Here is a 16635-nt window from a genome sequence, read left to right as displayed (position 1 = left end):
CCACCAGACCTCCTGGACTGCTTTTATTGCTGTGTTATAAATTTGTTCAACCCATACCATCACCTCTTTGGTATGGCATGAAACCACTTCATTTCAAAGTATTGTAATGTATAAGGACTGCAATGATAAGCTGATAACCTTATGCCAAAGACAAATATTATAATACTAAGCAAGATAGCCATCTTGCAAAACAAGCTTTGTTAAGAGGGGAAAGAAATTATTTTTTTTTAATTTATTTCTTCCCAAATTACATATTGATCTAATGAAACATACCACAGAGTTTAGTAAAAGCAAACAAAAGGAAGAGAAGAATGCCCACACTTATGGACCTAAAGTGTTATAAGAAGGTAAGTAGTTGAAATGGATCAACAAAATCAGTAGTTAGAGATCTTTACAACAACAAACCCTCTGTTTTAGGGTAGAGAAAAAAATTTTGTAACAGAGACCTCAAAACAAGAGTATAATCTCACTCACATAGTAGTTAATAAAATGTAAATCACCCACAGGTGTTGGGGCAGATCTCCTATTATTAAAATGTGGCTTCCTTATTTAAATCTAAGATGAGTGTCCCACATGTCACCACTTCCCAGCTAGTGGAATGGAGGGAAAAGATAATGAATAAGCAATGTTTTTCTAAAATTATGGACCAGGTGATTCATAAATGTTATCATTCATATCTCCTTGTTCAAGTTGCAGTAACACAGATACACATGCACTGAAGACTGAAAATATTTTTAGTTTGCTGCTATGTGCCAAACTAAATCTCTATTAGTTTAGAAAAATGGGAGTGGGGATTTTCTGGGACAAATAACAATCTCTCTCCCTCCCTCCCTCCGTCTCTGAATGTCTCTTGTGTTTGTGTGTTTTTGTTTCTCTCACTTTCTCCATCTCACTCATAAACACACACACACACACACACACACACACACACACAATGCAAATCAAACATCTAGATTTACGGATATATTAGTAGAGTGGTCAATGTGTCCATTTGTAAGGGACTTGATTTTCAAACTGAAAGACTTGCCTAGAGTATGCAAGCATCTGGATTCTATCTCCAGCAATGAAACAAAACAACCCTGAAAATCACCCCACATCCCACAGGAATTCTCTCACTCCCAGACAAACTAGGGCATTGAATATATTTTTGACATAATTAATGATTTCTTTAAAAGCTATATATAATGCTATAAACTACTCCTGACCCAGCCTGCCCTAAAAATTTTATAGCTATTGAGTATTTGTTTTAAATGTATTTTGGGGTGCTTAGAGTCTAACAATTCTTTCATCTTGGAAATAAAATCACTGATGCAATTTATTGCAAGATTGAAAGTAAGAAATACCCAAAAGAGTCTCCAAGAGGAAATATTAAGTAGACTTCAGGGAATATGGCTAAGAAGTTTATTAAATTTAAATGTTCTTGAAGCAAATTTTTCATTTAGTTATCAATTATTTATCTCAGTTTAAACCATAAGAAATAATAAATACTGATTTAAGACAAGACACTAATGCTATCTCTTAAGTTAATAGCCATAGAAAACCAAATCCCCCCATGTTATCTAGAGTCTTGATTTAGGTCCTGTGAAAAGCTCAGTTGAAATAATTACTGCACCAATGAGGGAACCCACAAGAGTGATTATTTATTCATTTATTTATTTAGGAAACAAATCTCCAGAAAACTATAGCTCAGAAACTTCACTTGAGTATATAAATAAATGATATTAATTTCACATTGTGCTATCAGATTTATGGAGAGTTCATAAAAGAAATACTTATGAAGAACAGTACCCATTCCCTCCTGCCAATTTTCCAAATTTCTCTCCAGCATTTCATCCTTCCTCCTCATTTCTTTTCATTTCATATTATCTCTATGTTCCTCTCATTTACTGTGTTAGTTTTAACTCTCATACACATAATTGTTGGTTTCCAAATCATGTAACATACAGGGTTTACCCACAGATCCAAGTTCATGTATGTATTTGTCAAACTGCCTGATGGAAATTTATTCCTGGACACCCTACACGTATCTCAAATCATAGTGCATCTTTTAAGTTTCTAAGTTTTACTCTGATACCAATTATCTCTGCAATTCTCCCCACTGGCTGAGTTCAGGCCCCTTTCCATCTATTTATTTGACTAGTAACTCACTGAATTATACAGAATCCTTACCTGGACAGCTTATTAAGTATGCAGATTCCTGGAACAGATGCCACAAATCTGAACTAGAATTTTGGGGTAGAAACCACTAAGCTGCCTTCAAGGGCTGAGGGAGCTAGAGAGAGCTGAAATAGCTACTTGGTGCAAGGAGAGCTGATTTAATATGGAAAGCCATAAAATCAATGAGATTATAATCACTTATTGTCTTCATATAAACAAGAGTCTAATCTGGTGAAAGCAGAGGACCCTGTATTCCCTTTTTCCCTGATAGAAGGATATAGTTGGGAATCAGGTAGATCAGCACAGACATGCACACCCAGAATAAAAGGCCTCTGAAGTTCTTTTAGTTCCAGGAGCTGGAGGTGGGCAGAAGACAGTAGGAAAGGACTATATGTCAATTAAATATAAAACATAGTTTTAAAAACACCATTCCTAACAAGCAAAATTAGTTTTTTGAAAGTTAATGCAATACCTTCTTAGTACTAAGTTCAATGACATCAAAATACTTGTGGGCCCTAAATAGCTTTTATTTTTATTACCTTTTATTAGCTACCAGACAGACATGACTGACAGAGATTTTCCTTTCCCTTTTGCTTTCAGAAATCCAATAATTAAAATTTGTATTGAAGTATACTAAAAATTTACACTTACTACCATATACAGGGAGACAATTTGTCCTATAATTGTTTAGTTCAGACTTTTGAAAAAGCAAAATAACATTCCTCGATGTAAATTAATATTTCTAAAACTCCATAGTTCTGAAAGTTATAGTGCAGCAAGCATGTGGGATCTTGAATTATAAGGTATATTATCTTTGCTTTATGACTACAACAGACATATTGGTCTTTAACATATCGTAATGGTCTATGATTCTGGATTTTATTTTATTTTATTTTTTTTTAAAGAGAGAGTGATAGAGGGAGAGAGAGAGACAGAGAGAATTTTTCAATATTTATTTTTTTTTTTTTTAGTTATCGGCGGACACAACATCGTTGTTTGTATGTGGTGCTGAGGATCGAACCCGGGCCGCACGCATGCCAGACGAGCGCGCTACCGCTTGAGCCACATCCCCAGCCCCTGATTCTGGATTTTAAACATTAAGTTAGAATGCTTAAAATCCTCCCAATTCAAACTGCATTTAGATGTAAAATTCTAGGATATAAACAAGCAATACTAAAATTCTAAATTAATTAGAGTACAAGATAATACATTAAACATTTATATACCTCTGTGCTATAATTAGAACATTAAATATTAAAAATGTTTAAAATTTTTACTCTACCAGCCAATATCTTTTTGTTCCTTAAGAGAAAACTGTGTAATTAGTTTGTTAAAAACAAACATGTTTTTAAAAGTATATGCAGATGCTCCTCAGCTTATGATAGGGATATGCCCCAATCATAAACTAAAAATGTTGTAAGTCAAAAATTTATTTAATACATCTAAGCATCATAACTCAGCAACAGAGTTCACTAAGTATATTAGTTTTTTACTCCTCTGATCAGGTGACTGGTTGAAAGCTGTGGCTTACTACTGCTGTCCAACATTACAAGAGGGTGTCATTTCCTATATTTCACTAGCCTGGGAAAAGATCAAAATTCAAAATTTGAAGCATAGATGCTCCTGAATGCATATTTCTTTTGCACCATCATAAAGTAAAACAAGAAAAATTATGACAAACCATCATGATTTGGATACAATATATGTGTCATATATAAATAATACTTCATTCTAAAAAAATACTTGTTCTTCCCAATTTTATCAGGATAATTTCTAAGTTGGACAGTCTTATTAGTATCCTCCCTGACAAGACCTTCAATAATACAAACTTATGAACTTATGGTTGAACTGCCCTGTATGTTCAAAATTTAATTTAAAATTTTTCACAAATGTGTTTTTAGTTTAGCAGAAAATGAGGCATTTATTTTCATCTTATGTCCCATACTGAAGCCATAAGGAAACTTTTTGAACTCTCATCAAAATAGAGTCAAGCTAGGGATGTCCACTCACCTAGCAGGCATAGGGTCCCGAGTTCAGTTCAGTTCATTACCTAATAGAGAGAGAGAGAGGGAGAGGGAGAGGGAGAGGGAGAGGGAGAGGGAGAGGGAGAGGGAGAGGGAGAGGGAGAGGGAGAGGGAGAGGGAGAGGGAGAGAGAGAGAGAGAGAGAGAGAGAGAGAGAGAGAGAGAGAGAGAAAATGAATATGAATGAATACGTAGGGGGAAGGAAGAGAAGAAAAAGAAAAGAAAAGTTAGAATCTGACCTTGGCTCAATCACCTACCACTTCTGCTACATTCCTGGCCCTTGCCATCCACATCTTTTTCCTAGATTATTGTAACAACTTGCTAACTGGTCCTCCTTTGCCCTGGTCCCATTTTTAAAACCTGTAACATAGAAGCCAGAACAAATCTTTTGAAGCAGGAATTGAAAATGTAACTATTCAGCTCATATACTTCAAATGCTTCTCACATCACTAAAAACAAAACAAAACAAAAAAAACCCACAAAAATAAAAACAAAGTCAAAATGAATATTCTTATAAGTAGCCTAGGAGTCCCAGGACATTATGCCCCTGACCATTACTTCAGTGGCCTCCAGTCCTCACTTCCGGCCCATGTGCTCTCTGCTCAAGCACAGTGGCCTCCCACAAGCTCCTTGTACCATGGAACATGAACACTCCAGGTATCACTCATATTGTCCTCTGTACACTCACTGTTTAACTCTACACAGCTTTCTTTTTCCACAGTCAACTGTATATGTCACTCTCACCCACTTAGAGTCTATACTTAATTGTCACTAGAGTGAGGTATTACTAGACCATTTATCTAAAATGCCACATCCCACTTGTTTTTCTGGGACTAGCTTATTTCACTTTTCATGACAGTCTCCAGTTCCATCCATTTACCAGCAAATGACATAATTTCATTCTTCTTTATGGCTGAATAATATTCCATCATGTATATGTCAAAGGTCTGATGTTCTCCCTCATATGTAGATGCTAACACACAATAAAGGGAGTGAAATAGAAATTCATTGGATTAAACAAAGGGGGATGAAGGAAAGGTAGGAGCAGGGAATTAGGAAGGCTAGTAGAATGAACCAGACATAACTTTCCAATGTTCATATATGTATACACTACCAGTGAAACTCTACATATGGAAGATGCCACAAGAATGGGATCCTAGTTAGGATAAGTTATACTCCATGTATGTATAATATGTCAAAACATACTCTACTGTCATGTATATCTAATTTGTAAAAAGAAACACACAGAAATGTCACATTCCTTTCATATCTACAACTTTCCCATTCCTTTACTTTATATTTTTCTCCATAACACCTGTCATATGCACACACACATACACATAAAGAATTACATATAGATACATTGTATACAATTTTGAGATATATATATATATATATATAATTATATATAGCAAAATTTTTACTTATGTTTATTGGCAATCTCTTCTTGCTCAGTGTAAGTTCTATGAAAGTGAGAGTTTTGTTTTATTGATTGGAATACTGTAATGCTGAGAATAATAGCTGGCATATAATAGTCAATAAATGTTTGCTGAATAATTAAAACAATCAGAAAGTCCATCATAAGGTTAGCAAATATCCTGTGGGAACTTTAAGAAAATAGGTGTAATTTCTCTCTGCTTCTCCCCTTTATCCATGAAGACTGGAGTAGATAGCACAGAGAGAAAGCATTGCTCTGCAAGAATTAATCTAAATTGTATAAACAATTTCCTGCAATGCCAGTCAGAGATGGTTAGTTCCTATTTTTCAACATTTGAATTATTTGTAGGAGATAATAAATATTATTTTTATTTATTTGACTTCATTGTGCTGGTAGGCTGTGTATTTTCTTAGTTTTTATTATTTCATTCTAGTTATACATAATATTGGGGTTCATTTTGACATAATTATATATACATGGAATAGAATTTGCTTCACTTTAGTCACCAGTACTTCCTCTCTCCCTGCCCTCCTCCTTCCCCTTTCCTCTTCTTTTCCACTACTGATCTTCCTTCTATTTACAGGGTTTTTTCCTTAAATTGATTATTTATAGATATACATAAAAGTGAAATCCACTCTTGTGTATTCATAATATTGTTCTTATAATAAGTAGAAAAAATTTTTAAAAAATTCAATAAAGAGTTGAATTAATTATAGTATCATTTTAACTTTACCTGAAAGTTTTAGTTCTCTTAAAATCTGTTATATGTTTCTACTAGTAAAAGTTGGCACCAATCAGAAGTTATCAATGATCTCTCCCAGTGTTTTTCAAACTGTGCCCTAACATACTTAAACCCAAGCTCAACCCTAGAGACTTACAGTGGGGAAGAAATAGCCATAGGCCTCAGTCTAGATGCTTTGATTAGATTCTTCAACCAGAAGAATTACCTGTTGTGCAAAATCTTCCAAGTAAAAAAAACTAACACAAATATGTGTAAACAATATAGAACAATATTTTTAGCTTAAGAAGCAATTATGAATGGAGGGGAAAAGTATAGTATTACAAGTTTTTTTTTTTTTTCCTCTCACTCTAAGACCAAAACTAAGGTATATATGGAACCCTTGTACTAATTGAGGGAATAACCACGTCTCTGGGTGCAGCTTACAAAATAAGGACACTTAATACTTAATATAGAGCAATATTTTAATATGTAAACCTAACCTGAATTTCCAAAACAATAAAGTACATCAAATTTGATATTTTTCTTTGTAATGCCCTAGTAATATCAGAGAAGCTGCATTGGTGATTAATAGTTGATAGGAGGAATTAATGAATCGATAGCATTGTAATTTTTCAACATAACACAGTTAATGTCTATGTTTCAAAAATACTGTTATATTTCAAGCTGCTTTTTCAGCAAAAGAATTCTTCAGGTGCTATTAAATAATAATTGTTGTTTCCACACAAAGTTAGACACTTTTAAGCAAATTGACCAACATAAGACAAATTCTTATATTGATTCCTTGGTCCATCTCTCTGCTCAGGTCTTTTTATAACACAAGTCTTATTATAATATATTTTTCAAAGGCTCAAAAAGACTTCAAAGAGTATACTGTGTCTACTTTTACCTACCTGGATTCACAAAGTGCCAAGGTAAAAGTCTAATGGAAGAACGTAGAGCCAGGGATAGTGTTGATGGATTCTTGACTATTAGGTAGTCAGGGTTTGACATAGAGATAATTTTAATTTTTTTACTGTATGGCTAGTTCATAAAGTCAAGGTCATCCAATATTGGAGATGAATGTAAACTTTGGACTAGATAGATCTGTTTGAAAATCTGACGAAACTGATCAGTTTTATGAGAATGTAGGTATACATATATGTAGGTAAACATATACAAAATCTTACATCATTTAGAAACTTCAGGAAACACAGTCACAGACTACTAATTACGTCCTTGCAACACTCCATGTTACGAAAATGGACAAGTTCCATCCATTGATTATAGTAACACATGTATTCAGGCCTACATTGATCCACATACTTATTACAATAGAATGAACACAGAAAAAATGACAAAGATCTTATAGTCTATAATAGGCAACATATGATCAAATATTATCAATGGTGTATTAATGAGGAATAACAATAAATGACCATCCACAGGATTGGTTTGTAAAGAAAACAATGAGAACAGAAATATAAGATCAACTTCAGTTTATCACTTATATGATTTTTCTGAACAGGGTCAGGGAGACTTCTCAGAAAAAGTGGCTGTTAGAGTGAGTCTTCACTGATGAAAAAAAAACAATTTAGCCAGGTACATGACAGAAAGGCATTATCAGGAGAGCAAATAGCAAGTGACAAAGTATAAAAAGAATGGCAAGTAATTCCAGAGATTCCATGTGAGCTGATAACTTGAATGAAAGACTGAAGCATTAAGGAATAGCCAGAGAGCAGGTCCTGGAGGGACTTGTCAGCCTAGGTAAAGGTTTCCTCTGTATCTTAATGGCAAGTTTTGGAGGATTTAAATTGCTGAGTAAGATTTTCTCTATAGAGAAATCATCCTGGCAGAGATGTGAAAAAACCCAAGGATTGGGATGAGAAGGGAACGGATTGGATCTGTGGTACAAAGGAGAGAAACAGTGGATTAATGTCAGTGTAAGCAGTTGTCAACATGTAATAATATAGACAATAAAAAATCCCTACAGGAATAAGAAATATTTACCAAAAAATGCACTTAATGTAAATCAACAAAATTAAGTAACCTGCCCAAGGCAAGTAGCAGAGATGAATCTAGAATTAAATTTCCTGACTCACAGCCCATTTCTTTCTCTAGTATTCAATACCATTTCTGATTATTTGATTAATTTAAATAGAGATTTTTTTTTCAAATGAGATATTTAAAATTGCCTTTTTAATGTTGATTACTTTCTCTCAGAACCATCTATTTTTCTTTTAAACAAGCAAATTTGGACTAAACACAGTATTGGTTTTCTTTTAACAAAAATTCCATTGTAATTGAACTCAATCACTGTTTCCCCCCTTAAAAATAAATGCAGTTTGCTAATGTCAAGATTAAATTTTGAGTTGCTGCTGGTAACCAAAGCAAATGAACTGGCTTGGGGGAAAGGAATGTATGTGTTTGTGTGTGTGTGTGTGTGTGTGTGTGTGTGTGTGTGTGTGTGTTAGAATTTCACCAATTAAAGTTTTTTTAAGAAAATAAATTTCTTTGTGAATATAATCTCCTCATGATATTCCTTTCATCAAGAGAAGCTATTGTTCCTTTGTTTCATCACAGGACAACAGAATTTCTATGGTGTATTACATTGTTTATAGACATTACTGTACATTGTTTGCATGTGACATATCCATTTTGATATGATATCTGAAGGACCAGAAAAGGGCATTTTATTGTTTTGATTTGAAAGGTCAAAGAATAAGAAGACTACAAAACCTAGTGTTTATTAATTTCTTCTTTTTCTTTAGAACAAACAATTATATCTTGTACTATTTATTAAATCAGAATAATTGTTCTCACTCTAGATGACAAATTGGCATGTCAATTCTTGGTAAGTAAAAACAAGCTAATCACTAAATTATTCTCAGGTGTGAGAAATGGGGAATTTTTCAATTTAAGTAGAAACTTGCCATTTTTAAAATGGATATTATAAAAAAATAGAAGCCAACATAAAATCAGACAGCATTGACAAAGAAGGATATCTTAGGATATTTTATGATATATTTTTTCTTATTTTCCAAAATAACTCTAATAGATTATTTGATTAAACAGAATAGTTTGGAGCAGCTTTTAATGTGAATTAGGTGCTGTGTTAGACACTGGTGATAGTTAATCAACCTTGTACCAGCACTCAAAGAGCTATGTTGGGAAAACATAGTCAATAAAATAGGCAATTTCAATGTATTTTGATAAATGGGAAAATGAGGGTGTTTTGGAATATCACTTTCTAATAAATCAAATGATGTTATGGAAATACAATTGAAATAGACAAGAGCGTAGGCAACAATGGAAACAGTGATTTCTATTCTCTGTAATGAGTAGAATTTAATTATATTGCCATGTTGTTTCTTACTGTCTTTCACAACTCAGTGTTTGACTCTGAAAAATGCTCATCTTTTACAAAGAGAATAAATCAATCTTCACCAAAGAAGAAGGGTTCCAGTAATTAAGGATAAAAAACACACAACTGTTAGTTACACTGTGTGAACGAATGTTTCTTGTTTATTGGAACCCAGCTGTACCCCTTGTTGTAAAGTTGACTGAACACATAGCCTCATTAGTTATCTCAGCGGCATCCATTGTTGTCTTCTTGATAGTTATAAATTGAGAGTTTTTGAGTACCTGGCCTTCTCAAACAAGTTCTTTGTGGACTGATCGACTTATCTGAAGTGGCAAGGGAGACACATTCTTTTTCATTAAATATGGGTATCCCCAGAAATCCTTATTAATTATAAATATCAACTGGATGAGGGATGCCAGATTACTTATGGCCCATTGTTTGTTACTTGTTGTTCATCAAATTAGCAATAAAAGGACAAGAAAACACAATGACATGGGAAAAGCAGAACTCAAGGATGTTAGTTTCATGCACAAACACTTGATCTGAACACTAAGGCAAGACCTCTGCTAGGGTTATCTAGAAAGTGATTCATTTGATGTTCCTGCCTTTTAGTTGAAAACTGATTTTTTTAAGTAATCGTATTAGGGTTTAGAAAATGACATTTTAGTCTTGTGTTCTGCCACTAACTAGCCAGCTGGTTTAGTGAACACAAGTGAATTGAGTTGATTTGGCCTCAATTTTCTTAATCATTAAGTTACAGAAATATGACCAAAATTTTTTCAAGGCCTTTTCTAACTTTGAATTTTGAATTAAGATCAACATCATCATTAAGAACCAGCAGAGCAAAGAGTTGTTGATAATGGAGTAATGAAACTGGGAATAGCTGCAAAGATGAACTTCTAAAACAAATTTGGCCCAGGTCCAGACTCTCATTCAAAGTGATTATTTCATTACTTTTAATAATCATACAAAACAGTTTTTTTCTATTTTTTTTTTTTACAATAGATGGTCTTTTTAAAAGACCAGGCTAAAATAAACATTTAATTAAGCAAAATTAGTGTAGTTAACTCATTTTTACTTCAAGTTTACAGAAACTTTTGCTCTTCTACCTACATTTAATTGAATTTTATACTCCTACCAGCAACTCTAGATTCATCATTGATGTTTTAATCTTGAGCTTTATTCTTAAGCTAATGCTATTATATCATTTAAAGCCCAGAAAAGGAGAGACCAAATCCTGCTTAATTTTTCAAAACAGAAGAACATTATGAAAGTTTTAAGATTATCACCAACTCTCAGAACTGGTTTGTCTTCATTTTGTAAAACTTCCTTTTACACTCAACTTAATGCATTTAGGAGTAAATTATTCAGGAAGTTGATAAAGATTCATTACTTAACTACAGGGAAGTCTAAAAGAGCAGTTAGCAGCAGCTGTGTAGATTTGCTGCTCATTTACTCCATATATAGGGCATAATGGATTTCCAGCAATTTGGGTAATGTAACATTATCTGTGTTGATTGTAGATATTACAGCAAGATATTATGCTTTTAAAAAGTGTTGTAAATGAAACAACTACGTGATGTGTAAGGAGACAATCTCAACCTAGGAATGAATTTTTCTTTAGAAGATTTCAAAATTTCAGAAGGAATAAGAGAAGTTTGGAAACAACTTTCTCAATAAGAACAGTGTAGGGAATGGACAAGACCCAAAGACACATTTTTCAAATAAAATATGCCACTTTCCCCTCCGCAAATGGTAAATATGGAAGCAACCAGATGTTGTGCATACAAAGCTGACAGCCTGTGCTGATTTTGATTCAGAATTAGCTATGCTGTTGGGCAAGGTGCTGAATGCGGGGAAATGTTTACATGAAGGAGTGAGAAGATTTTCATGTTGCCAAAGAATAGGAAATAACTATTATGAGAGACAAAAATCTAGCTTAATATTTAAATTTCATCCAGGTTATAAGAGTGCCTGCCTCTACATTTAAACATAAGGTAAGTGTATGATGAACTTAGATTTAGGACTTAAAATATGGTCCTAATTTATTTTAGTGTAAATCCAAATTTGGAATAATGCCTAACTATAAATAATTTAGAAAAAAAATCGGCAAATGTAGTTTTCTTTCTTGAATATTTTAGAAATGCAATCCTATGGGGTTCTAATGCCGATTAGAAACTGTTTTGACACAGTTTTCTGTGTCAAAAAATAAGTGATGGCTATTGAGCATTTGTTGAGTAAGTTTTATAACTGTGTGAGGTAGGTACTATTATCTCATCTTTACAGATAAGATTATTATAAAGAAATTGATCAAGTGTGCTGCTAGTAAGTGACAGAGTTAAGATTTGAACACAGGCAGATTTACTCCAGACTATACTGTACTTCTTGCAAACAGGCTTTTGATTTTGTGCATTTGAGAGACATTCAATAAACACCTCTGAGTTAAAGGCATCATGACTGGTGTTGTAGAGGAACAGGGATAATACTACATAATTTTTAGTCTCAGACTGTTCTTAACAATGGCAGAGCAATACCTCACAATCATCTCTTACTGCAGCAAATGAGTTTTTAGTCTGGTCCATATCACCTCAGCCCAGCTCTGAGTTTATCTTCAGCTACTATGGACAGTGTTAGACATTTGCATCTGTGGCAGCTGCCTGAGACACAGAAACCCTTGTTATTGCTGCTCAAAGACACCAAATAATAATGTCATAATAGGCAGAAATTTGTATTTCCAATTCTTAGACTAAATCTCTCATAATTCTTATACTTTTTATATTGATTTCTTATTCTTACACCTTAATTCATAATGTGACTAAAATAAAACTTTCCCATGAAATAATCTAAAGTTTAGGAAGTATCTCCTTGGAAAAATTTTAAGTATAGTTTTGGGGATTTTTCTCTACTTAAATACATTTCACAGTGTGGAAGAGAGCTAGAAGTAGAATTCCCATTAGGATATAGACATGAGATTTCTGAATCAGAGACACCGTACTTCATTAGGCATAGCAACATTTCTGATGGTTCCTCTTGCCCCAAGTCTATAGGCTGACATCCCCAGGGGGATGGCTGTGCAAGCAAAAGCTTGCAGTGTAGCTGAAGAACACTTAAGAAAACTGACATCTTTAGAATAAGCAGTTAACACACCTGTTCTTTGTCCGAAGAGAGACTGATAATTTTCTAGACTATAAGATGCATTTCTATCAAGCATTCATTACCTCAGTTTAAGAATTGCCAATCACATACACAACCTAGATAAGTGGCCAGCATAAAAACTGGTCAGCATCTGGGAATTTTGACATACTTAGCAGGACAGAAGCATGAGAGGTCTATAACGGATTACCTCCCAATAATACTGAGGGCACATTATAAACAAAATTGAGGTTTGTTCATTGGGTTCATATGCTAGGGACTTGGTCCTCAATGTGGCAATACAGAAGTGGTGGAACCTTTAAGAGGTGGGGCCTGGTGAGAAGTCCTTAGGTCATTGGAGGCACCACACTCAGAAGGGGTTAAGGTAGTTCTCCTGGGATCCTGGTTAGTTATGAAAGAGTGAGACTGAACCTTGAATCGCTCTGACTTTCTGTCTAATCATGTGATCCCTCCCTCTCGCATGTGCTGCCACCATAATGTCACATGCCATGAGGGCCCTGACAAGAGCAGAGTAGATATGAATGTCATGCTTTTGAACCTCCAAAGCTGTGAGCTAATGCAGCTCTCCTCTTTACAAATGACCCAGTCTCAGATATTTTGTTATGGCAAAGGAAAACAAACTAACTGACTAAAATGGCACAAACTTTTAAACCAAAATCAGAAATTTTTAAATATCTTCTCTGTGATTCAGGAATTACTTGAATAATTTCATATCTCTAAAATATTATTTCATAACTTTTTAATGAAATTTTCAAGCAGGGATATACATTTACCTGACCCTATGCTGGACTTACTGTAATCATGCAAACTTCTTTTAAGAGGCCCCATTTCCTGCAGGTAATCTCCTGGATAGAGGATATTTTGTGTTTCCTGGTAGAAGGACAGGGTTAAGAGTTCAGTGGCATCCACTGTGCTCAACTCTAAAAAAGGAGGCTAATGTTTCTTTTATTGCTGGCTCTCTCTGCTTCTCCATGACCTGAAGAAAGTCAATTAACTTCTATGTGCCTGTACAATGAGGATAACACTATTTGGTCACACACCTCTGAATGGTGTTATAAGGAAAAACAAGATAATGCTTATAAAGCATTTGCAGAAAGTTCAAAAGAAACATACAGTGAAAGTACAATGCATTCTTAAATGTGAAAAATGGTCTAATTCAAATTCATTGACAGGGCTTGGCTAATAGGGAAAAGCATTTTTAACACTTTGCTAAACACAAGTTTTTCCTGAGTATATGTCATACATATAGCCATGCCCAGATGGGGCTCCCCAGGCCACACTCAACTTCACCAAAACAATAATATAGTACCACTTGGTCAAGCAAGTACAAAAAATAATTGTATTAATATAGGAAAAAGAGCTCTCTTATCTACCTTATCAGTGTAAGAAAGGTAAAAGCAGTTTCATTGTAATGCTTAAAATTGTTTGTTCAGTCATTCCACCTCTTACTTGATAGTTACAGTTCTTAAACACCTACTGTGTCCCCAAGGGTATAGTTAGGTGGTATGCTAACATATCAGATAAGGAATAGAAGCCTTCTTGGCATAAAACCTTAGAATTTCTTACTTCAAGTAAATATTACCAGCCTGCATTTCAGTAATTATTCTGTTGTACATGTGTGCCTGAGAGGAAGCAAAACCTCTATGTGGAATCCAGAGTCTATTTGCAAACTGATTAAAAATATGCAATAACAGAGTTTCAGGGGAAAAAATCATTTGCATGGAAGAACCCTACACAGCACAAAGGACACTTATGAAAAAAATAAGGCAAGAAACACTCTGGGACATATCAGGTAAACTATACTGAGTTATAAGTGTCTACTAATCCTCTTTTTAAAAAAAGATGCAATCATCTTAGTAATCCTTGGAAGTTATGTAGGCCAGTGCTCCTCAAAATATATCCATAGAAAGCAATTCTATCATTGCCTAAAATATAATTAGAAATGCAAATTATGGAGCTTCATCCTAGATCTACTGAAGGGAGATCTACTGAGACCTAAGAATCTGTACTAACAAGCTTCAGCAGTAACTCCTAAGCTCCCCCAATTTAATAAGTGTTGACCTAACCTATCCTCATCAATTCTAATCAGGTCATAGTTATTTAAACTGTCAATCTCCCCTTTGTGTAAATTCATCAGTGGAATACTTCCTAGAGGACAAACACAAACAGAATGACTAATGGACCTTACCCGAGTGATCTAAAAGTAGCCTGTTCCAGTTCTGCTTCAGCATGGTTCATCTAAATTAGCACAGATATCTTAACATAATGTACTTACAAAAGAAATAAGGTACATTACTTGGATGGTATTTAGCTACATTTAGACCTGTCTTTCCTCCTCAGGATGAGTCAGAGGAGTCAAGTTACATCTCAAATGACATATTAACCAAATGGTTATTACTATCAACTGAATGTTTGTGTCTCCTAAAAAGTTGATATTTTGGAATCTTAAATCCCACAATGTGATGACATTTAGAGGTAGAGCTCTGGGGAAGGAATTAAGTCTTGAAGACAGAATCCTCATTAATGGGATTGACGTTCTAATAAAAGATAAAGAAGAAAGTTTGTTTTCTTTTGCTCTGCTCTCCACCACATGGGAATAAAACTCAGGAAGCCCCACCAGATATAGATCTTACTCTTGAACTTGCCAGTGTCCATGACTGTGAGGAATAATTTTTTTGTTGTTGTTACATAGTCTATGGTATTTTGGCTACCGCATAACCAAATGATATGAATGGTTAAAGACAATTGTAACACCCACCATGGCAATCCTGATCTGTTAATAGGACTCCCATAGTGGCCTGTTTAAAACAACTCTTGTTTTCCCCTAAGGATGTATCATGTAAGAATAAAGAGATAGAGGAAAGTCCTTAAAATTTATTGGTTAATTTCCTTCCAAACAAAGTAAAGGATTCTTATTGTTATTAGATTGAATGCTATGTCTGCTTAGATAAATAAATAGCCACAGCAAATGGCTAAACATGGACTCTGAAGCTCAGTGCTTGGGTTTCAAGGCAGTTCCTCCATTAATAGCGGGGGTCCTAATTTAGTTACAGTTATGGTTTATATACTGGATATCCCCCAAAAGTTCATGTATGAGACAATGGAAGAAAATTTAGAGTGGGATTATTGAGTTATAAAAGCCTTAACCTCATTAGTGCATTAGTAATGTGCTGATAGGAATTAACTGGGTGGTAATTATAGGTAGGCGTGCCTGGAGGAGGTGGGCCATTGTGGACATGCCTTTGAGGTTTATATTGTGTCCTTGTTGAGGAGAGTATTATCTCTCTCTGCTTCCTAGTGTGGTGTCTTGAGCCACTTTCCTCCACTATACTCTTCTGCCTTACCTTGAGGTGGCTATGGATTAAGCCTCTGAAACTATGAGGCCCAAAATAAACTTTTCCTCCTCTAAAATTATTCTCGTCAGGTATTTTGTTCACAGTGACGAAACAAAATCTGACTAAAACAGTTACTCCATGTTTCTGATGTTCCTTCATCTGTGAGATGGTGATGATATTATTTAATTTACAAGAACTTCATGAAAAGCAAATTAACATCTATAAGAATTGAGAACAGCCCTGGCACATTAAAAGAACAATATATAAGACCAAAAATAATCTTAATAGTCTAGGTCATAGTGATCAAAACATCCCATCTCAGAACCATTTTGAATATTTGAGCCTTGAACATTATTGTGATTTATGCTTCTGTGTTTTCAAAAAGTTAGGGTAGGTGGTATTTAACCACCTCATTTCCCTGCAATAATTTTTTTCATATGTGTGCAA

This window comes from Spermophilus citellus (assembly GCF_964194105.1).
Source record: "Spermophilus citellus genome assembly, chromosome: 7".
Classification (NCBI taxonomy): domain Eukaryota; kingdom Metazoa; phylum Chordata; class Mammalia; order Rodentia; family Sciuridae; genus Spermophilus; species Spermophilus citellus.
The sequence above is the reverse complement of the archived record's forward strand: the minus strand, read 5'-3'. Positions refer to the sequence as shown.